The sequence below is a fragment of the Caretta caretta genome, chromosome 1, assembly GCF_965140235.1.
Source record: "Caretta caretta isolate rCarCar2 chromosome 1, rCarCar1.hap1, whole genome shotgun sequence".
Classification (NCBI taxonomy): domain Eukaryota; kingdom Metazoa; phylum Chordata; order Testudines; family Cheloniidae; genus Caretta; species Caretta caretta.
This window is the reverse complement of record NC_134206.1, coordinates 57,703,682-57,728,498: the sequence shown is the minus strand read 5'-3', so window position 1 is coordinate 57,728,498 and position 24,817 is coordinate 57,703,682. Positions and strand designations below refer to the sequence as shown.

Here is a 24,817-nt window from a genome sequence, read left to right as displayed (position 1 = left end):
GAGTTCAGGGGTGGTGGTCAGGGGGTGGGGGAGTGGTCAGAGGGCACGGAGCAGGGGTTGAATGGGGGCAGGGGTTCCGGGGGGGCAGTCAGGAAGGGGGGGGTTGGATGGGGTGGCAGGGGGCAGTAAGGGGAAGGGGGTCTGGGGGCAGTCAGGAGACAGGGAGAAGGGGTGTTTGGATGGGGTAGGGGTCCCAGGGGGGCAGTCAGGAAGGAGGGGGGGGTTGGATGGGGCAGCAGGGGGCAGTCAGGGGCAGGAGTTCCAGGAGTGGTCAGGGGACAGGGAGCAGGTGGGGTGGATGGGGCAGTGGTCCCAGAGGGGCCATCAGGGAACGGGGAGGAGGGGGGGTTGGATGGGGCAGGAGTCTCAGGGGGCGGCATTACGGGGCAAGAAGCGGGGCGGAAGGCAGATAGGGGGCAGGGGCTGGGCCACGTCTGGCTGTTTGGAGAGGCACAGCCTCCCATAACCGGCCCTCCATACAATTTCCGAAACCTGATGCAGCCCTCAGGCCAAAAAGTTTGCCTGCCTCTGGTCTACACTGATATGCTACAGTGGCCCGGCTGCAGTGGTGAAGCTGTGCTACTGTAGCATTTCAAGTGTAGACAAGCCCTTCTTCTTCTCTTGAAGGAGATAATACACAACAACTATTCTTATCCCCTGAGCACCACCCCTCCTCTACACACACACAGTTGTTGGTTTTTTACATACCTCTAGAGATTTTCCCCAGTGTTATATATTACTTTCAAATTATTTGGAAAAAAATGCTAATGAAATTCACATTACATTAGAGTAAGTAAAATCTAGTGGTTTCTCTCAAGGGCATATCTACCATTTTGTAAGACACCTGTACCAAAAATCATCACTATTTCCAACAGGCCCTTGTGCGCTCAAAGGAAGAGTCCCCCTCATGATGCCAAATATTGGGAGTCTAGGACTTGAGGCTGAGCAGCAGAAGACTGGTTCACATTATTTATTTTCATTCATTTTAAATTTTTACATGGGGGGGTGGGGGGACCTAAAAGAGAAGAATTTTGAGCTACAGAAACCTTACGTTCCAATCTTGCCAGCTGCTCCATTCAGAGCCACGGTGCTGGCACAGGCCACCATTAACTTTAATGGGCTCTGTGTAGGAGCAGAGGTCTACCCGTACAAAACATGCAAAATTGGGGCCTTAACTATTCGTATTTCCCTTGGACACAGTAAGCTACTCTCTGGTAGTGATGGATTAACATGGGATCAGGAAGAAAAAACAGCTCCCTACCTTTCGTAACTGTGGTTCTTCGAGATGTGTTGCTCATGTCCGTTCCATTCTCAGTGTGCGTCTGCCCACGTGCATGGCTGTTGGAGATTTTTGCCTTAGTGGTATCCGTAGTGTCAGCTGTGGCACCTCCTGGAGAGCCACACTCATGCATCGGTATATTAGGCCCCACCGGCCCTATGACCTCTCAGTTCCTTCTTGCCAGCAACTCCGACAGAGGGGCAGGAGGGTGGGTAATGGGATGGACATGAGCAACACATCTCAAAGAACAACAGTTATAAAGGTAGGTAACTGTTTTTTCTTCGAGTGCTTGCTCATGTCGATTCCGTTCTAGGTGACTCACAAGCAGCATCCCTGGCGGCAAGCTTGGTTATGTGAAGGGGTTGGGGCTCAGACTGTATCTAAAGAATGACGGCAAAACTTCCCTCCCAAAGTTTTCGTCTGATCTCAACACAGTCATAATAGCATGATTAGGGCCCTACCAAATTCATGGCGCTAAAAATGCGTCACGGACTGTGAAATCTGGTCTCCCTCATTAAATCTGGTCTTTTGTCTACTTTTACCCTATTCTATACAGGTTTCATGTGGGCGACCAGCATTTATCAAACTGGGGGTCTCGATCCAAAAGAGGGTTTGGGGGGGTCAGAGGTGTTGTAGGGGGGTCGCAGCATTGCCACTCTTATTCCTTCGCTGCCTTCAGAGCTGGGTGGCTGGCGAGTGGCAGCTGCCCAGCTCTGAAGGCAGCGCCGCCGCCAGTAGCAGCAGAGAAGTCAGAGGTGGGTCAGGACCCCTACAGTTATAACACCAAGACATTTCAGATTGAAATATCTGGAATCATGAAATTTATGATTTTTAAAATCCCATGACCATGAAATTGACTAAAATGGTCCCTAAGCATGATGCTTGGTAAAAGTATGCACTAAAGACCAAGGAGCTACTCTGCAAATGTCTAATGTGAGGAACATGACCAGTCGCTTGGGCCCTCATTGCATGAGTACTAGTCTTTGAGGAGATGTAGACTGAGCTACTCCATATGTAATGCAGGAAGTAATCCACCTGGAGACTGTCTGTATGGAAACTGCCTGACCCTTCATCCACATATGAGACAAAGAGCTGAGGCAAATTAGTAGAGAATTTAGTCCTCTCCAAATAGAACACCAAACACGGTCTCACTTCCAATGTATTAAGGGGCTGTTCCTCTGTATTTGAGTGCAGTAAATATACAGTTTTGTTAAGGTGAAATTGCGAACCCACTTTAAACAAAAATATTGGATGTAGCATTAGGGCCACCTTATCCTTGAAAAATTGCACATATGGAGGTCTGCCATGAAAGCCTGCAACTCACTCACCCTCTTTGCGGACGTTATGGCCTTGAGAAAATTTATTTTTTGGCAAAGAAGGGACAGAGCAAGTTGCCAAGGGCTCATATCGAGGAATCATGAGGGCTAGCACTGGATTAAGGTCCCATAATGGTGCTGTTTCTTTAACAGGAGGGATGAGATGGACAATCCCTTTTAACAATCTACCCACCAGGGAGTTAGAAAAAATTGACTTATCTTGAATCGGTGGACGGAAAGCTGATGTCACCACTAAGTGGACCCTCAAGGAGCTGAGAGACAGACCTTAGGACTTAAAATGCAACAGATAATCCAAAATGTCCTGAATACATGCTAGCTTTGGCTGGATTCTCCAAGCTAGAGACCAAACAGAAAAATGCTTCCACTTGGTGAAATATGTAGTCCTACTAGAAAGCCTTCTACTGTTCAGCAAGACTCCCTGCACCACTTCCAAGTGATGTCCTTCCTCCTCATCTAGCCAAGCAGCCTTCATGCTCAGAGGTTCAGTCTGCTCAGTGCTGGATGCTGAATCTGGCTGTGGTGTTGTGTCAGAGGGTCTGGGAGGAGGGGAAGAGGTTTGGGAGGTCAAACAGACAGGCTGAGAAGATCCAAGAACCAATACTGTCTTTGCCAAGCTGGTGCGATGAGTATCAGGTTGACATGATTCAGCTTCAGTTGCATAACCTGAGGAATGAACAGGAACTGGGGGAAAGCATACATCAGCTCCAGACCCCGATTCAAATGGAAGGTATTGGGTTGAAGAGCTTGGACTGAACTCCACTTGAGAGGAAAACTGACTGCATTTTCTGTTGTCTTTTGTTGCAAACAAATGGATTGCCAGAATACCCCAATCTCTAAAGATGGATCTCAGCACGCTGTTCTTCAGGGTCCACTCATGATTCTGGAAAAATCTCTGCTGAGGTGGTCAGCTAACTGATTCTGAACATTGGGTGAGTGTGCTGCTGTGGCGGTAAGGCCCTCTTTGATGCAAATATGCCAAAGTTTTATTGCTTCCTGGAAAAATTGGTTAGAACGAGCCCCTCCCTGCTTGTGCACATAATACTCCCCTTTCTGAGATAGGCCGCCACTATAGACATGCATTTGGCAAACGTGTGGGTCTGAGGATAGGCCAAAAGAGAGCACTGTATATTGATATGCTGACTTGCCAATACAAATCTCAGACATTTCCTGTGACCTGGGAAAATTGCCACCTGGAAGTAGGCATCCTGAAGACCAAGAGCAGCAAACCCGTCATTGTGATCCAATGCAGGAAGATAGTAGCCAGGGTAACCATGTAGAATCTCAGGCATTTGATGTATCTGTTGAGATTGCGGAGACTGAGGATGAGTCTCACCCCTCCCTTGGACTGGAATTGCTGGGAGTAGAATTCCTTTCCCTGATGATGATGAAAGGTCTCCTCTAAAGCCCCCAGAGCACATGGAGTTTGGACCTGCTTAGAAGCAGTGACTCATGAGAGGGGTCCTGAAAAGGGATGGGGCAGGGGTTTGAGAGGGGGGAATGGACAGAGACTGGATGGCATAACATGATCCTACAGGGCTTAGAACCAATTTTTCCATAGTTATTGTTTCTCAACTATTGCGGAAGTGAGCTAGCCTGTCCCAAACTGGGGAGGAGTGGTTGATAAGTTCACAACTGGTATGGTGCTCTCGATATGAAAGTCAAGTAGACTGCCTGACCAAAGGTGGAGGAGGATGGGCTGGTTGATTACAACTGGACCCAGAAGGTCGTCTTGTCTGCAAGTTATGCTCTTTTCTGGGGAAGTCTTGCTGCCTAGCAGGGTAGGATGACTATCAGAAGCATCGCTCCAGACAATATCGCTGGTGTTGTTGCTGACCTCAATAATGATATCTTTTTGTGGCCTGGGCATAGACCCCCAATGACAGCAAAGTAGCATTGACTAAAATAATGCACTGTCTCTTCATTTTTCTCAGAAAACAAAAAGCATCCATCAAAAAGTAAGTCATCTATGTTTGTTGGACCTCAGGAGCTATGCTGGAGTTCTTTAACCATGAGGCTCTTCTCATTATTGCAGCTGAGGCATAAGTCTGGATGAAGCATCTGCCACGTCCACCACTGACTGCAAAGATGTCTTGGCCACCACACTGCCTTCTGCAATGAATTCCTGAAGGATTCTGGCAACTTATCTGTAAACTTGGACATAGCATCCCAGTTCACAAAGTCATACTTAGATAAAAACACCTGTTGGTTTGCAATGGGTATTTGTAATGAAGAGGTTGAATAAACTATTCTCCCCATCAAGTCTAACCTCTTAGACTCCTTGTCTTTAGGTGTGGATTTATATCTCCCCTGAGGTAATCTCTTATTTGCTGTCATCACACAAGAGAATTAGGAGCTGGATGTAAAACACTCAAAACCTTGCATGGGGATATAATACCTCTTATCGGTATGCTTTGCTGTGAGTGTTAAAGGCACTGACTTTGATGTGCTTTGTGCATACACACGTGAGTGAAATATACGTCTGCAACCACTTGAAGAAGAATCAGCTTTTACAAAGTATTTAGACCTAGCAAACTGGTTCTAGCTGTGATGGAATTAGGCCGACAGAAAGCACAAGTGCTCAGGCCTTGTGTTAGTCTCTATCCTTCCAAATTACCTGGCTAAGTTCCTTTTGGACGTTAATCAATGCTATAAAGAAAAGGAGTACTAGTGGCACCTTAGAGACTAACCAATTATTGCCACTAGTACTCCTTTTCTTTTTGCGAATACAGATTAACACGGCTGCTACTCTGGAACCAATCAATGCTATGTATTCACAAAGACACTTTTTGATTGATAAGACCTTCCCTCACCAGCCAAGGAGGAACACATTTGCCTCTGCACTACTCCTAGCCCAGCTAATGTAACTGAGAATTGACGCATATATGGTAATGCAGAGCACTCTTTCTCGTCCAGCTCTTTTCAGAAAACATTTACAGTAGAACCCTAATTTTATCCATATCAATTATAAAAGCCTAGTTATAGGAACCATCTTTCTGCTACCGAAGTCATCTTTTTGCCGGTGAATGTGACTTAAATCCTTCAGCCAACATTCGAGTTGCTGTACTGGTTTGAAGAGACTGACATTTGGCAGCAAAAAGATGTAGTTCTCGCAAAGAAAAAAAAACCAGGCACATTGTATATATTTGTTAGTATTCATTATGTACACGGATCATTGAATGATTAGTAAATTGACTTATGTACTGTTCCTCCTGTGATTCTGAGACGTCAGAGAGGTAAGAACCACATGCTCATCTCTTAGGCTGGATGTGAAGTATTTCATTTAAAGTGTAACAATGGAGGGTAAACAAAAATAGGAAAGAATACCAAGACTGAAGGGGCAAGGATAAGAGTCTAACCTCCTTGACATGTAGGCAACATGAAGAAGCTAGGCTGAGTCTACAGTTGTAAAAATGGCAGCTAAGAGGGAGTAAGAAGCTAAGTATAAGGAGAGTAGCTATAGTCGTGTTGGTCCCAGGACATTAGAGACAAGGTGGGTGAGGTAATATCTCTTACTGCGCCAAATTCTACTGGTGAAAGAGACAAGTTTTCAAGTTTACACAGAACAGTTCTCCAGGTCTGGGAAAGGTACTCAGTGTCAGAGCTAAACATAAGGTAGAACAGATTGTTAAGCATAAGGAGTTAAAGACCATTTAAGGTGAAGTGGGCAGTTAACACCTCTGCAGTCAGAGGACAAAAGGATTGTTAGTAGGTTACAGATTGTTGTAATGAGCCATAAATCTAGTGTCTTTATTGACAGGTTTCAGAGTAGCAACTGTGTTAGTCTGTATCCGCAAAAAGAAAAGGCACCTAAGAAGTGCCACAAGTCCTCCTTTTCTTTTTGACTTTATTGAGTCTATGATTTTTAATGTCTAGCACATTCATACATTTAAGTTCCCAGGCTTATCTTTTGAAGTTGTTGTGCAGGTTTCCTTTGAGGACAAGGACCAAAAGGTCAAATACAGAGTGATTGTTAATTTAAAAGTGTTTGCCCATGGACGATCTCATGTTTTTGTCTTTTATCATTTTTCTGAGAGTTCATTTGGGAGAGTAGTGATTGTCTCATTTCACCCACACAGTTGTCATTGTGGTGTTTAGTGCGCTGGATGAGGTACATCACATGTTGTGATAGGCATGTGTAGGCATGGATATTGAAAATTGTGTTGTAAGGGGTATTGTTCATTGTAGCAATAGAGATATGCCTGGAGGTTTTGTATCTGTTATGGCAATATTTATGGTAATATCTGGTGCCTTTTTGAGTTAGTGAATCCTGGGCTGTGGGCACCTTGCTTCGTATGAACTTGGCAAAGTTTGGGGGTTATTTGAAGGTCAGCAGAGGGAGTTTCGGAAAGATTTATTTCAGGATGTGGTCCCTCATGTATGGGTTATAATTGTTTAATGATACCCCATATGGGTTCCAGGGTCGGGTGGTAGGTGACAACTAGGGATGCTATATCAGAGCTTTTTTTTTTCTCTCTCTCCATATCGAAGCAGGTTCTCTCAGGGTATTCGGGTGGACCGTTCGATGATGAGATCTATTTCTCTGGTGGAGTAGCCCTGTTTGGTGAAGGCGGTTTTAAGTGGGTTAAAGTTTGTATCCCAGACTTTCTCCTCAGAGCATATTCTGTGGTATCTGAGTACTTGACTGTTCAGGTTTCTTGGTGTGTTTGGGGTGGTTACTGCATCTGTGAAGGAAAGCATGGTCCATGGGTTTCTTGTATATAGCTGTCTGTAGAAGTGGGCATTCACCCATGAAAGCTTAGGCTCCAGTACGTCTGTTAGTCTATAAGGTGCCACAGGACTCTTTGCCGCTTTTACAGATCCAGACGAACACGGCTCCCCCTCTGATGGTTGAAAGTGATGTTGGTGTCCAGGAAATTGATGCTGGTGTAGGAGGATTCTAGAAGGAGTTTGATGGATGGGTGTGACCAAAAGCATCCATGTATTCACACCCTACACACTACTGTAATAATCTTTGTATAAAATATGCCTTGTGAGGTATTATTTAAAAACTAATAACTCACTGGTCAATAATATCGTGGTGAAATGTATGTAGCAACATTATATGTAAAGTAATTAATTCCCCCATATGAGGTTGTTAGCACAGTTTCAAAACCCTGCCTGATAAAAGTGTTAGGCAGGTCTATCCTAAACAAAGGAATGTGGGTTTACCTCAATTTATGTACAAGTAGTAAATAGGATCTTCAAGACTGCAGAAGGAGGAGATGGTAGGAAACAGAATAATTTGCCTTTCAGCAAACACAAGTGGGGGAAGAAAGAGCATACAGCTCCCTTCATCACCAGACTCCATGTTGCCATCTTCACTGCTTCAATAAACTTTACTTTAAGGGTAACCTTCAGAAGAATCCACTTCAAAGGTTCATTGGTCTATAAAAGAAAACGACATAAACCCCAAATTATCACTTTGACCTAAGAAGACAAAGGCACCAGCATGGGCGGCAGGTGAACTGCCGGCTGGGGGAGGTTAGCCCCCTGCCAGCCCTGCCCGAGGACCCACCCCTCCTTCCACTGCTGGAGCACTCCAATCCCATGGCTGCCAGCCCCTCCCACCTCAGCCCTAGAGCACTGGGTAAGTGGGCAACGTGCAGCCCACCCAGTCCCTGAGCACTGGGCAGGTGGGCCAGCGGCACGTGGGCCCTCCAGCCTCTGAGCAGGCAGCCAGCATGCAGCCCCCTGGCCCCCAAGTGCAGAGCGTGTGGGTGGCACATGACAGACCTGAGCACAGGGTGTGCAGGCAGCTTGCGGCCCCCCTGGCCCCCAAGTGCAGAGCGGGTGGGCGGTGCGCAACCCCCCTGACCCATGACAGGACAGGCACCTCCCCCCAGTGCCCCCAAGCACAGAGTGAGCAGCCCCCTCCAGTGCCCTCAACCCCCTTCTCCCCCAGCAATGGGCAGGCAGCCCCAGCACAAACCCACCCCCCAGTGCTGGGTGTCGTGGCCCCAGCACCCGGGGGCCCTCCAGTGCTGGACAGTCCCAGCTGCCCCAAGTCCTGCCCGCCCTAGCCCCAGCCCGCTTCCCTGAAGAGGAGTAGCCTACCTGGGCTGAGGCAAAGGGGGAAGGGCAGGCAGGAGGGGGCTTCGGGAAGGAGTGTGAGCAGGGCCACGCCGGGCTGTTTGGGGAAGTACAGCCTTCCCCAGCCTATGCGACATATTGTCCATGGGCACCAGCACCGTTGGGCCTCTGGGAGAGATCATGACTAAGGCTATGTTTTAATTACGGGTATTTTTAGTAAAAGTCATGGACAGGTCATGGGTAGTAAACAAAAATTCATGGCCCGTGACCTATCCATGACTTGTATTATATACCCCTAACTAAAACTTGGGCCGGGGGGTTGTGGATGCTCTGGGGGGACGGTTGGGGGGCACTGCGGGTGCTGTGTGGGGGGCAGCCCGGGACTCCCGCTGGTGCTGGGGCGGAAGTGGGTGGTGGTACATGTGCCAGAACCCTCACTGGTGCTGGGGGGTGGTTTGTCTGGGCAGTGGTGCGCGGCCCGGGACCTCCGCTGCTGCTGGGGGTGGCGGGGAGGGTTGGCGGTGCTGGCAGGCTCCCGAGTGGGCTCTGCGCAGCTCCCCAGAAGTAGCCAGCATGTCCCTGCAGCTCTTAGGGAGAGGGAAGGCCAGGGAGGCACCACATGCTGCCCCCGCCATGAGCTCTGGATGCACCTCTCCCATTGGCCAGGAACCGCAGCCAAAGGGAGCTGCGGGGGCAGTACCTCCATGCAGGGGCAGTACGCATATCTCCCTGGACCCTCTGCCTATGAGCTGCAGGGACATGCCAGTCGCTTCTGGGGAGCCCCCCTCCCAGGTAAGCACCACACTGCACCGCACCCCAACCCCCAGCCCTGAGCTGTTTCTCACACCCAAACTTCCTCAGCAGCGGCTGACACAACTGCCCCAGGGGCTGCCTGATCTGCTTGGGCAGCCCCAGAGCCAGCCACACCAGCCGCTGCAGAAGTCACAGAGGTCAGGGAAAGTCATGGAATCTGTAACTTCCATGACAGTCATGGAGCCTTAATTATGACTGAGGAGAGGGTCAGTCACCATCTTGCTGGAAGACTGTGGGTGAGAAAGGTTATCTTAAACAAAGCCTTGAACCAAAACTTGCTAGATTAAGTTTTAGATGTTTTCACTTGTATTTGCTGGTAGCCATTTCTAACTTTATCTCCTATACTTGAATTCACTTAAAATCCTATCTTCTTTTGTTAATAAACTTGTTCTATTTTTAATCTAAACCAAACCAGTACTGTGTGTAAACTGAGCTGTTTGTTAACTCCAGTTAAAGAAGCAAACTGTTGAATATCGACTCCTTAAAAGGGCAACAAAGATTAATATCCCTCTGATTGTTCCAGGAAAGGACATTTCAGAACACACATTTTTGGAAAAATTTGGGGTTAGGAGAGTGTGGTGTCACCATACCAGTTGTTAACCAAGGCTGGTAGAAGACAGTGGAAAGCTGTGATACTGCAGGCAGGCTCCAGGATCCAAAGATTTGGACCAGGGCTACCCAGTATATAGACGAATTCCATACCTGTTGCTGTAAGTGTCCCAGGGAGAGAACCACAGTGGCAAGGCATTGTGAGGCACTCAGTGTTAAAAGGTAAAAGGTGACAACTCTTCACTGGTCTGGATTGCATAGATGCCGAGTTTCTAATCTGCTGGGGGGGAGTGCTCCCCCCAGGCCCTGCCCCCACTCCACCCCTTCTCCCAAGGCCCCGCCCCACCCTGCTTCTTCTCAGCTCTGCCATGCCTCTTCCCACCCCAACCCCGCCCAGTTCCGCCCCTTCCCCAAGAATGCTGTGCCTTCGCTCCCCCGCCAGCACCTCCTGATGTAGTGAAACAACTGATCCACGCCCGGTGGTAGTTGCTGGGGGGGTGGGAGAGGCACTGATTCACAGGGCCCGCCGGCAGGCAGGAGGTGCTGGGGGGAGGAGCAGGTTCAGGTAGGGGGGCTGCTGGTGGGTGCTCAGCACCCACCATTTTTTCCCTATAGGTGCTTCAGCCCCAGAGCACCCACGGAGTTGGCATCTATGCTGGATTGCACCCCAGAATGTGCACCCAGACAATAGGTGGTGGCTCACATTGTGGTGGAAGTCTATGAGGGAGTTCAGACCATCTGTCCAAAGAATGAAAATATCATTGATGTATTTCAGGTAAATCACTGGTTTTGTGGTGCATTTTTCCAGAAATACTTCCTTGAGGTGGCCTGTGAAGAGGTTGACATGTTGGGGAGCTGTCCTAGTACCCATAGCTGTTCCCATGGTTTCTACAAAGTATTTGCTGTTGAATGTAAATTTTTTATGGGTGAGGATGAAATGGCTGAGTTTGGCAATGTATTTGGGGTGGATTTCTGAGTGTTGCCCATTGTCTTATAGATATTAGAAGCAGCTAGTGATGCAGTCATAGTGAGAGATGTTGATGTAGAGGGAGGTGACATCCATGGTAGCAAGGATGGTGTTTTGAGGGAGGTTGTTAATGTTGCAGAGTTGCTGGAGGAAGTCAGTTTGTCTTGGAGGAAACTGGCTCTTTATGCGATGAGTGGTTTGAAGATGGCTTCTATGAGTCCTGATATTCCTTCAATAAGAATGCCATGACCAGATATGATGAGTCTGCCTGGTTTCCCTTGTCTGTATATCTTGGGCAGCATGCAGGTCACTGGCATGGGTCTGTAGAAGGGGATGAAGTTGTAGAGTTTCTCTTAGAGTTGTTTTGTGAAAGGTTTGATGATATCCTTAAATTCTTGGGTGAATTGTAGTGTGGGGTCTTATTTGAATACTTTATTATGAGTGGCATTGGAGAGTTGTTGGTTGTCATCATGGAGAGATTTGAGAGTAGCAGCTGTGTTAGTCTGTATCCGCAAAAAAAAAAAAAAGGAGTACTTGTGGCACCTTAGAGACTAACCAATTTATTTGAGCATAAGCTTTCATGAGCTACAGCTCACTTCATTGGATGCATTCAGTGGAGAATACAGTGGGGAGATTTTATATACACAGAGAACATGAAATAATGGGTGTTACCATACACACTGTAATGAGAGTGATCAGGTAAGATGAGCTATTACCAGCAGGAGAGAAAAAAAAACTTTTGTAGTGATAATCAAGGTGGGCCATTTCCAGCAGTTGACAAGAATGTCTGAGGAACAGTGGGGGGTTGGGGGTGGGGAACAAACATGGGGAAATAGTTTTACTTTGTGTAATGATCCATCCACTCCCAGTCTTTATTCAAGCCTAATGTAATGGTATCCAGTTTGCAAATTAATTCCAATTCAGCAGTCTCTCATTGGAGTCTCTTTTTGAAGTTTTTTTGTTGAAGAATTGCCACTTTTAAGTCTGTAATCGAGTGACCAGAGAGACTGAAGTGTTCTCCAACTGGTTTTTGAATGTTATGATTCCTGACGTCTGATTTGTGTCCATTTATTCCTTTACATAGAGACTGCCGGTTTGGCCAATGTACATGGCAGAGGGGCATTGCTGGCACATGATGGCATATATCACATTGGTAGATGTGCAGGTGAAAGAGCCTCTGATAGTGTGGCTGATGGGATTAGGCCCTATGATGGTGTCCCCTGAATAGATATGTGGACACAGTTGGCAACCGGCTTTGTTGCAAGGATACGTTCCTGAGTTAGTGTTTTTGGTGTGTGGTTGCTGGTGAGTATTTGCTTCAGGTTGGGGGGCTGTAAGCAAGGACTGGCCTGTCTCCCAAGATCTGTGAGAGTGATGGGTCATCCTTCAGGATAGGTTGTTGATCCTTGATGATGCACTGGAGAGGTTTTAGTTGGGAGCTGATGGTGATGAAGAGAGTGTGGTGTTTGTGAGGTGATGTTTGTTAAGGATTTCACAGTTGATTGTGTAATGTTCAAATGTGTAGTTTCATCTGCTGTGCGGGGGTCCAGATTATTTTTTCTGTGACAGTTGGGGGAATATGGATGATGTGGTGATGTCATCTTTGTTGTGAAAGAATTCTTTGAGGTGACATCAAAGAAAGAATTCTAGTTTTCCACAAGAAAAGGAGGACTTGTGGCACCTTAGAGACTAACCAATTTATTTGAGCATAAGCTTTCGTGAGCTACAGCTCACTTCATCGGATGCATACTGTGGAAACTGCAGAAGACATTATATACACAGAGACCATGAAACAATACCTCCTCCCACCCCACTCTTTTTCATGGTCTCTGTGTATATAATGTCTTCTGCAGTTTCCACAGTATGCATCCGATGAAGTGAGCTGTAGCTCACGAAAGCTTATGCTCAAATAAATTGGTTAGTCTCTAAGGTGCCACAAGTACTCCTTTTCTTTTTGCGAATACAGACTAACACGGCTGTTACTCTGAAACCTGTTAGTTTGCCACAGTTATCATACTAATAGGTTCTGTGGTGGGGTTGAAATTCAGTCCCTTGGAGAGTACACATAATTCAACTTGGGGTAGGAGTAGTCTTGATAAACTGATGTAGTGTAACCCACTTACCGTCCTTTGACTGCAGGTGTTAACTGCTTACTTCCCCTTGAATGGTTTCTTGTAACATGTGTTAATTCCTCATGCTCAACAATCTGTCCAACCTTGAATTTAGCTGTGACACTCTTGAGGTACCCTTTCCCAAACCTGGAGCAGAGCTTTGTGTAAGCTCAAAATGTTGTCTCTTTCACTAACAGACCTTGATCCAATAATATAAATTACCTCACCCACCTTGTATGTCTAAATAAAAGGATTCTGAGTGTTACTTAAGCTGATATTGTTCAATTTAAGCAGGCCCAATAATGCTTGAAGTTTATCCCAGTATGACTAACCTAATCATATGTTTGATTTCACATACCTTTAATGGTGTTATTCTTCTGGAGACAGTTGTACAGTAGCTGGAAGATGTAATCACAATCCTCACTTTGTTATTGTACTGTATGAAAATTCATCTTGTTTTTTATGTTACTGAAAGTTTCTGAAACTTTTTTTTAGAAGTCCAGAAACTTCCTGTTTATTACAATAGGAAGTTAGAAATATGGAAAAAAGAAATGATGAAAGATTCCCATCCCTGCTGAAATGCCACCACCAAAACAAGCTCAGCCCCTCCCCTCAAAACCAAGAACTTGGTATGATAGGATAACACGATTTTGGCAATTGATCTTTAAATATTCATGGTAAATAGGCCCAATGGCCTATGATGGGAAGTTAGACGGGGTGGAATCTTGAGTTATTACAGAGAATTCTTTCCTGGATATCAGGCTGGTGAATCTTGTCCATATGCTCAGGGTTTAGCTGATCACCATATTTGGGGTCGGGAAGGAATTTTCCTCCAGGGCAGATTGGAAGAGGCCCTGGAGGTTTTTTGTCTTCCTCTGTAGCATGGGCCACCGGTCACTTGCTGGAGGATTCTCTGCTCCTTGAAGTCTTTAAACCACGATTTGAGTACTTCAATAGCTCAGACATAGGTGAGAGGTTTTTCGCAGGAGTGGGTGGGTGAGATTCTGTGGCCTGCATTGTGCAGGAGGTCAGACTAGATGATCATAATGATCCCTTCTGATCTTAATATCTATGAATCTATGAACTTTTAAGAGGCTCTGAAGTGTTCTTTATATGTGACCAATGGCTAGAAACCCTTTAGAAGAATAAAAGATTAAGGATAGAATATTGTTCCTTATCTTCCAGAAGAATTTAAGTGAGGAAGAAATTTCACATTTAATGAAACTATATACACATTCCATTTAAGCTGTCAGCAGGGCTGCCAATACAGTAGAACCTCAGAGTTATGAACACCAGGGTTACGAACTGACCAGTCAACCGCACACCTCATTTGGAACCAGAAGTACACAATCAGGCAGCAAAGACCAAAAAAAATTACTGTGTTAAATGTAAACTACTAAAAAAATAAAGGGAAAGTTTTAATTTTTTTTGACAAGGTAAGAAAACTGTTTCTGTGCTTGTTTCATTTAAATTAAGATGGTTAAAAGCAAAATTTTTCTTCTGCATAGTAGTTTCAAAGCTGTATTAAGTCAATGGTCAGCTGTAAACTTTTGAAAGAACAATAATATTTTGTTCAGAGTTACGAACTTTCAGAGTTACGAACAACCTCTATTCTCGAAGTGTTTGTAACTCTGAGGTTCTATAGTACTACCAATTTCACCCTTTTCAGAGTTTACAGAATAATTCTCCAATGTGTACATTAAGAGATGGAATCAATATTGTAAACATTTCTCATGATCTTTACTAATATAAAGCTATCAGAAGAATTCAAAAATTACCTAATAACTGTTGATATTTTGTATAATTACTCAATAAACATCCCACTGAAATAAACTGGTAGACAGAGAAATCTTTCCCCCTCCCTCCAAAATAGTGGTAACAATGGCACTTATGCCCTAATGTTTTTTTCCCACAGTTCATTCTTGTTTCTACTTGTAGGCCAAATGTTTCCTTTAGATACACATAAAGAACCCCACTGCAACTTGGAGAGGAGGGATTTGGCCTTAAGTATGCTGATAGATTTCAAACCTTTCTGCAAAGGACCATTGTTTTACCTCCAGTTAAACTGTGGGAAAGTAGCAGCTGGCAACTGCTCACCATTTCAGATATTGCCATCAATGATCTGTTGTGATTCCTATGCAGCTAGAAGAGAAAGGTGGTGACATCAAAGAACATGAGAGGAAGGAATCAAGACACTTCAAGTCTCCATCTGGTTACTGCTGTTAGAGAAGAGACTTCATCATTTCCTTGTTTTGAAGGATACTCAGCATGTAGAGCAGATCAAGGGAGAAGTTTAAACATTTTCGGGGTTATGTACTATAAATATCAGGTATGCAGTATGAAAATATTCTTGCCTAGTAAAAATCTGAAATACAGAGTACTAAGATTTTTTTTTATTTAAAGAACAGAAACAATAACACATTTATCAGAGGTTTTGTGATTTTATTTTTGAACCCCAAACCATTTGACAGTGAGGAAAGTATTGTAAAAACTCAAATATATAGTGCAGCCATTATAAGGGAGTATAAAAAGAGGAAACACTTGGTTCCCATGAAATTATATACAACAGAGTGTGCTAAGCCCTGAACACATGTATGGAAGTCATTTTGCACTCTTAAAAACATTGTTACAATCATATTATACATAACAAATAAATAGTATTTCAGTTTAACTTGCCCATTCTATTTGTCATGCAGTTCTATTTGTAGAACATTACTGTATGAAGAACACCTGCCACACAGTGTACAACTTTTTACAACATAAAGGCAATGCTCATGTTTGAGCTTCTCTTTGGCATATTGTTTTACAATACATTTAACTCATTTATGCAAAACAAAGATCTTACAATTTTTTATTTGATAACTACATAATAAAGAATGAATAAATGGCAACATAGGATGTAAGCTGGAGTGTGGGACAGGACCAAAAGACCAGCAAATCATTCAATTGTTGTGTGTGGGTTTTGATCAGCATTTTCACTGGGGACTCCTCAAATTAGCAAACAGCTAATCAAGTTAATGCAGTCTTCCCTATACCTCTAAGTCTGGTAACTGCTATGCTGTGTTCCACACCCAAGACATGAATCATGCAGGGAGCGAGGGCATGTCTACACTGACAGTGCACAGTAAGCTGGGGTGTAAATCTACAGCACACTAGCCTGCCACACAATAACCAGTAACCATGCACTAAAAGTTCCATAGTGTGCTGCAGAACTCCTACTACACAGAGCTCTCATCTCTGTGTTAAAGTGGTGGTGTCACCCTTTGTGTTCCAGAGGATAGTCCTGGCTGGTGCCACCAGAATTGATCTGAGACACTGGGTGGACCTTGTTGTGCTCAGCCAATACATGGGGCTGCCCACCCTGCATCTCCACTGTTGTGTGCTCTGGGAGGTGAGGGCAGCCTTGGCTCCTGATTATGATTTTCCTTGAGTGGGTCCCACATGAGTGTGCTTTGCGTCCACCCCTCGTCTCTGGCCCTCCAGAACTCATCACAAGGCTCCTGCTGTACGAGCCTCCCCAGCTGCCCCCAACATGCCACCTGTCAGCTGAATGACATCCAGCTGGTCTGCCTCCAAGCTGTGCTCAGAAAATATCTGTAAGCGCTCATGCTTCATACCATTCAGTTCCTCACCCTTGCATCCCATCCAACACCAAGTTGGAGGAGCCTGTTGCCACCTGCAGAGGGTGAGGAACCCTGGTGGGCCTGTCTGTACTCCAATGTAATTCCATGGCCCACCGGAGATGTTAATTGGCAGCTCCTACATAGAGCTGTGAGCACAGGCATGTCCTAGCATGGTTCACAAACTCTTCTGATACATGTTCCTTTTGCAGCAACAGGGAGACCCTTGAGATCTATGTAGAGTGCATCAGGTTGCAGTCCCTCTTGTGGCTCATCCAGAACCCCTTCCTGAGGTTCTGGCTGCCCCTTTCCCCCACACCTCTTGATTTTTGTATACTTTATCCATGGCTTCACAAAGTCATGGGACCTCCTTGTCAACATCCTCCTGACACTGGCCAAGATGGCCATCTATCACTCCAAGAGGAGGAAGCTGGATGTGGGGGAGGAGGGTGTGCTCTGCAATTGTGGGGCCTTTTTATTGTCCCTTCTCTGCTCACATCTCCAGATGGAGTTCCTCTGGGCAGTGTCCACCAGTTCCTTGGATACCTCTGAGAAGCAGGGGGTGCTCTCTGGGATTCTCTGCCCTGTTTGCCCTGATTTTCAAATCTTTAATCTCACCCGTTTCTCTTTTTTCCTTTGTTGTCCCCAGCAGTCAATTGTAACCTGGACTTAATGGTTCCTCCCCTATAATTTGGGGGTGGGGGAAGCGCTTTAGTTATGGGCAAGCCTAGCCCTGTCTGTTCTAGTACTACAAATATTACACACCTCTCAACTTCTGCAACAAATAGGTGTAGGCACAATTAAACTCTGGCATTTCCCAATTTTTGAATCATAGAATATCAGGGTTGGAAGGGACCTCAGGAGGTCATCTAGTCCAACCCCCTGATTAAAGCAGGACCAATCCCCAACTAAATCAGTGCCTGACTAACTTTAATTATGTTCTTTTAACATAGGAAATCACACATGGAACACTAGGTTTTTTAAAAAATAGAAATTCTATAAGGTGACATCATATGGATACCCAGTCAGGCCATCAGCAGAGTTGGAAACTTTAGCTTCAATGCAAAGACCCTCCACCACTTGAGCTAATGGAGTAACTGACAGCAATAGTAGTTTGTCATCCTCTATGTGGACCCGCACAGGGAGTGGATGGGATACTTTGCAAGTGGGTTACACAGATATTTGCTTACAGCAGAGAAATGATGAGATTCCAAGATTCTTGGGTTCTATTCCATGCTCTGGCGGGAGTGTTCTCTAGTAGGCACAGACTCTTCTGTCCATCCCCTCCAACCTGTCCCTGTCCTGGATCTTCTTTACTCCTGTGGCTGGGGCAAGGAGCCACTCTCCATGCTGTCCCAGTTCCAACTCCACAGCCTCGTTGTTCCAGTATCTTTGCTCAGCAAATTCTAGTGTCACCTTTTCAAAATCCCTCCTCCCCTTCCTATTCCTCCCCCTAGCCCACCAAATCCCACAGTCTCAGTCCCTCCACTATTTCTCTCCCTTGTCCTACTCTGTTACCAACACGCCATGTTCCCATCTACTCCCCATGTAGTCGGCTCTTATCCCCTCTGCATCTGAATCAGGCAGCTTCTTCCTCCAACTTGCCTCGGCCCAGCAAAGGGGTTATCTTTGAAAGCACAGGAGTGACAGGCTCCCTACTCTGAGTTCAGCTGCCTGAGAGCTGAACTTTCAGGAAAAGCCCAGCTCAACTATGGGCTGGAGCATGCCCAGTGCAGACAAAACCTTTGGGGAAGTTCGCTGCTAAAATCTAAGAAGTTTACTTGAGCATGTGCAAAGTGCAATTTTTCACTTATAACTTGGCCAGATGTGGGTGGATTTTTCACAAAGACTCCAAAAGATACATCCCTGACACAAAGACCATCACACACCCAAATTTGGAGTCCTTGCTCCAAAGCACAGGGCAAGAGATTTTTTTGAGGAAAAGGTTGCCAGCATTTTTTTAAAATATAGTCCAAACAATGTATTTTCCCTTACTGTTCTCTGAAACAGCTGGGAGGGAAAAATAAAATCCACATGTAGCAGAGACCCTGAGTGGAAAATTACAACCCAAACGATTAAAGTTTGGCAAAGTTATAAGCAACTGATTATAAAGGGAAGCGTCAGTGACATTTCTATTACAGAGCCTATGATTAGGAAGATGAGGGTAAAAAACACTGCATACTGGCAGGTGTTTTTCATAGTTTCTTGGTTCAGCAGAAAGAGAATGGTATGTGCACAGTTTGTACTAGTGAGCTGAAGCTGGATGGGAATCTAGGGAGACCAATATCCAATTGGGAGGAAACAATCTCTTTAAATTCTCCAGTTTGGATGTCAAAGCAAATGCAATGTACTTAGAGAAGCTGCCACATGCAATGCCTGTGACCAACTTTGTAGGTTCACATCAGCTCTCATAACGGTCCTACCATATTAAGGCACTGGGCTTACAAGATCAACCATCTTGACAGCCTTCTATGTGCAGTACGGGCTGCAGTATATTGGCTATTATCAGTGACTTTTGCAGAAAGGGGAATTTCAAGACAACAAGCCTCCTGCTAGAGAGTGACCTTCTTAGGCAGGGATTCATAGAAAAGTTGATTCTCTGACTATTGGAATGCATGTGTAAAGTCTCCTATGGTAAATGTCACAGCGCAGTGCTGATAGAAGAAGCCCCAATAGGAAAACTGTCTAGTTCTAAATCAGGTACCTAACATACACCAGATAATGAGCCTCACTTTTGCAAAATGTCCTCAGATGGGACACATGACAGACACCTTGACACTCAAAGGTTTGGCTAGAGTGAATTTTTTTGAGTTAGTTTCAAATGGGGTTGACCACCTCAGTGTAACACCAATTAGCTAACCGTTTCTTTTATTCCTGTAAACTTGATATACTAACAACTTACACTGAAGCGTTTAATAGGCAACCCATACTGAGCATTTCCTGATAGGGAAAGATAATTCCCTAAGACAGTCCAGTGTGATCTAAACTGAAAATTTCAGCCACTAGTGAACAGTAAGGTCCACCAGTGCAAGCCAATACTATAGACAAGCAAAATTGAGATTTGCAGCCGTACAGCAGACTCTACTTTGAAATTGTATGTGGTGAAAAAAATTATAGCTTAACAGCTGCCCATCTACATTAGAGTTTTGCATCTATTCAGCTGGCCACTGAGGCATGAATCAGGGGAAATCTTCAGTGGAGATAAGTTAAAATATAAGCCAGTATGGTTTGAGGACAAGAATGATTTATAATGGTAAAATGTAACAGGGCTAGTACAATTAGATCTAGCAAGTGATACTGAGTCATGATAGTGAAGAAAAGATCATAGAGGAAACACTTTCAGATCTTGACTGTATCTAAAATTAGTGAGACATTTACATAACCAATAAAGTCTACATTTGACTCACCACACAGTTAAAAGCTGCATGTAAGAAAAGGAAAGAAACTCATGTAATTTCCATCCTTACTGTGGCAGATTCAGTTGTCTCAATGCAATACTCCTCTGAAGAAGAAATGTTTTAGTAGAAGATGAGAAAATTAGTTATCTTGCAATCAATTGTAGAGAGTATACTTTTTAAACTAATTTTTTTTACATATTTATAGCTACTATAATGCAAGAAATAATTTTAGAATAATTAACTTTTCACTGCCTCTTTTGTTCAAAAGAATTTCTGAAGTCATTCTAGCTAAAGCTGATGAACTTGTAGAACAATTGACAAAATATATTTTAAATTTGTATCGGTATAGGAAGTGCTGTGAAAGTAAAACAAAACAATTTTAATCTCATTAGCTTTACTAAAGTCATGCAGATATTTAAACTAATTTAAGTTTGTACAATAATCACGTGAACAAATTGTTAATAAATGTTTATGAAGAAGGCTGTAGTCTGAGACAGTTCCTACAATAAATTCAGTGTTCAAAGAAATGTTCTAGATTTACTGCCAGATTCTATGTGGTTCTAAAAATCTGTACTGAACTAATCAAACTATAGAACAAAAACAGTAAGATTTATTAAAGTTAATTTTTTTACATAAATTAACACACTCAGGAGATAAGTCGGACAACATCAACATACTTCCTTAGGATCATTTGCAGAGAATGGCCAACTTTACTTCAGCAGCACAGTTAATACTGGAGATATTTACAGAGTTAACGCCAATATTTACGTGCTGCTAATGTACTGCTGACATCAGGATCGTGTTAATTCATAAGTGACATTTCTCTTCAGGAGGATGAAATCCTTGTATTTTTGAGGCAGCACAATATGGCCTGCACCTTTTCAAAACCCACAAACCATTATGTGCTGCTACGTTAGCCCAAGGTGTCTACAAAACGTCAAAGGAATGAAAGCATAAGCTGTAAGTCAAACCTCATATTTTCTTGTTTAACATTAATTTTACAGAATTGACATTAGCTATTTTAATACATTACAAATCCTTCATTAACATCTACTTTTAGTAGTGGACCAATATTCTACTTACAATTAAGGTCAGCTTTAGACTTTGTTCCTGTCAAGTTAGCACACAATAACTTTATGGTCCAAATTTCAGATCCTTGTCAGGCTAATTAAATGGTGCGGATAGTTCTCTGATTAGAAGTTAAGTCTGATCTCTCTAATGTGAAAACTTCAGTTCATCTTCACATTAAAAGAACATTTAAAAAAAAATCCCAAAACTTATGTTTCTTCTTTCCCTTGAATGGAAATCTTTTTGATATTGCTATAATTTCAGGGTCACCTTTTACAATACCAGAAGTTAAAATCAAGGTTAAGTACAACTGTCAGTTTGAAGAGGTGAACAAGAAACTGTAGTTCATATCTCAAAAGGGATACCACCTTAGCATTTACAAGAGATAGTCTTGGGCATGGCGATGGGGGTAGTTTAAGCAGCCCAACCCCTTTAGGAAAAACCCACAAGAGTAAATAAGAGTGCTGGCTCTCACTCAGGTCTAGTCTACACTAGACAAGGTGTAGAAAAAAAACTCTCTTACTCTAGAGTCTCTAGACACTGCTTATACTGGCAAAGTATTTTCACTGATATATTAATACCAGTTCCCCAAATAAAATAAGCTATACTGGCAATAGCACTTGTTGCTTCTATACTAGGGCTTTTGCTGGTATAGAAGTGTCAAAACATACACACCCCTAATTAACGTTACTCTACTAGTGAAAGTTTCTGATGTAGACCTGGCCTTCGGTAGTTTGAGATGGAATGGTCCATGACTGCAAACTGAGGGCTGGGAAGAAAAAACATGCCTCACATGGAACAGAACCACTGGCAAAGGAGACATAGTGCAGACAAATTCTTCCATTTTATTTACAGAAAATATTTGTGCACGTGTCATTTTCCCTTACCCACTTGCCTCCTAGGAGCATCAGGGCAGGTCTACACTAGAAAGCTTTGCTGGCATAGCTATGTTAGTTAGGAGTGTGATTTTTTTTTTTTTTTTTTTTGCCAATACAGCTATACTGGTAAAAGCTCTAGTATAGGCACATATATCTGTATATAAGTGCTTATACTAATCAGGAAACTGGCACAAGTATAAAGATATAACTGCATCTTTACTAGGAAGGTTTTGCCAGTTTACCTATACTGGTATAAACCAGCAAAGCCCTCCTAATAGTAGATTGATTCTAAGGCCTGTCACTGTTTCCATTATTTTCTGGTGTTTAACAATGGTGTCTTAAAACTTGTTACCCTGATGAAGACCAATGGTGCATCTACTCAGTTATCCCATTACAGTGACTAATGCTGGATTATACAGGAGGTCTGACTACACAGTCTCTCTGTGAAAATGAAACCAAAATGCACCTAACTGCAATAGTGTGCCAGGGTAGAAAATTTCTACCTGAAGATATTGAGCTAATCATACACTGAGGAAGGAAAGGGAGGGGAAATAGAAAGCCTTCACTCCAAGAGTTACAGTGTTGGTGCAGATCAGGGAATGAACCACTCATAAAATAAATTTACTTAAACCTACCTGGTCAAAGGTGGCAAAGGGGTTCTCCACTAAACCAAATAAACTCATGCCCATTGGCTACCAATTTATTTAAAAGATCAAAAGAAATATTCAAAATAGCTAAATACTGCCAACATTTAATTCCTTTGGAAACACATTTCTTACTAATGATCAGGTACTGGCCAAATTCAATGTAATTGCCTTGTTTTTAGGCTTTGGAAGGTTTTTGCTATGTTAGGTATTTACTCAACTCTAAAGTCACACTACACTCTTCGCAGAACCTTTCTATACGACATTTTCTAAAAGCAATTTTTAGGCTGAGAACTGGTAAGTGTAAAATCTTTCCAACATAGGGTGACATCATCAACTGTGAAAGAACAGGAAGCTTCCATTTTTCTACTTATGATTTTTCCTTGGAATTTTTTTTGAGTGGGGAGAGTTGAGGTAGAAGAGTGCATCACACCCTGCAAGAGGTGTAGGCCCAGAGGTGTAGGCCCCAGAATCTTCAAGTCTCTGAGATCTGCTGGAAGTCAGAGGTGTCCACACAAAGGCCCATACCTCTGATGACCCCATCCTTTGGAAGTATGACTAATAAAATCATGTTGCCAGAGATGCCCTTGAAGCCACTCATTTAAAGAGGTGGTCTGTTTTTCAATTTAGAGGGGCAAGCCAGTGGAAGTTAAAGTGTTGGGGTATGTCCGCTCTAGAAATGCTACAGCACTGCAGCTGTGCCACTGTAGTAAATCCAACTCTCCAAGAGGCAACAGCTAGGTCAATGGAAGAACTCTTCTCTGTGTAAAGATTAAATCCAGTAAATTACTTTAACATCCCTCTGAACTGTTCTACAATGTTCACATTGTGCCTTTTAATACTTGGGGAGGGGAGGGATAGCTCAGTGGTTTGAGCATTGGCCTGCTAAACCCAGGGTTGTGAGTTCAATCCTTGAGGGGGCCATATAGGGATCTGGGGCAAAAAAATTTGGGGATTGGTCCTGCTTTGAGCAGGGGGTTGGACTAGATGACCTCCTGAGGTCCCTTCCAACTCTGATAGTCTATGAATCTAAATGCAAAACCCTGAGTGAAGGCTTTTTGACCCAATGAAAAACTCATAGCTTTTTGAACCAATGAAAAACTCATAACACCCTGCTTTGTGTGCATTTAGCATCATAGGGCCTACAACACCACAGCACTGCCTGGAAGCTGGGAAGTAAGATAACCAAGATTAATCTGACTGTCCTTCTAATTTGCTTCGTTCTTGGCCATTTCCACTGATTTGCAAGCACTCCACCTAGTCAGATTGGTATGTTGTCTGCATCAAGTCAAAATCTTGCAGCAAGTAATCTTTCAGGGTATGCTACTTTTTCAACCATTATATTACCATTATGCTAAAGCCATTATGTTTTTACTGTATGGAAGCATAAGCCTCTTCAAATTGTCATTTTGTAGTCTAATGCTGCATAGGTCTGATATACAATTGGGTGAAAAGCCAAAAATTGGACTTTAGCACAGAACAATGAATCCTAGAAAACTTGGTCCTCACAGCTGAGTGTGTCTTCAAGGATTCTAGAATCAGAGAAAATACCATGAAGTGAGAACCAGAAAGCACAAAAGAACTGGTTGGTCTCTTGTTAACTCCCAGCCCCTAGAACAATGTTTTTACCCTATGTATTTCTCTTTGTGTGTCCTGAAAGAAGATAGCATATTATCTCTGTTCTAGGTGGCTATCTTTTCTTCTATGACCTGATGCCACTACTGTCACAATTTTCATAAGTGTTCAGGAGGACAAAAGGCTTTAAGGGAAAGGTCATCCATTATTTGTATCTAAAGGATCACTGATCCAGTGCACAGACAAGGAAGCCCTCTAGTCAAGAGTAGAGGAACCCCTTATATTTGCTGTCACCCTGACATAATATTACTGCATTATTATAGTGCCCTTAATTTGACACTTGGACAGAAGTTTCAGATGTTCCATGGGAGGCAGACTCTTAATCCATTTTGGATTTCTGTAATCCATTCAATGTTGGCTGTGGAGATACAGAAATAATCCTATCTGAACTACTTCTGATTCCAGACCCTTTTATTTTGCAGTTGAATGTGTGTGGGAAAGATTACATTCTAAAATGTGTATATATGAACATTTTGTTCATGAAATAG

General features: G+C 43.7%; 1 long non-coding RNA gene across 7 annotated transcripts in view; it reads right to left on the bottom strand.

Annotated features, from left to right (window-relative positions):
- Positions 1–15,507: 15,507 nt before the first annotated feature.
- LOC125636437 (uncharacterized) overlaps positions 15,508–24,817 on the bottom strand; it is a 69,862-nt gene continuing 60,552 nt past the window's right edge. For 6 of the 7 annotated variants that reach the window (XR_012668366.1, XR_012668369.1, XR_007356595.2 and 3 more), the window contains one exon: positions 15,508–24,226. This is a non-coding gene — a long non-coding RNA (uncharacterized LOC125636437). The remainder of the gene's footprint in view (positions 24,227–24,817) is intronic. The other variant, XR_012668368.1, reaches the window with a different exon arrangement.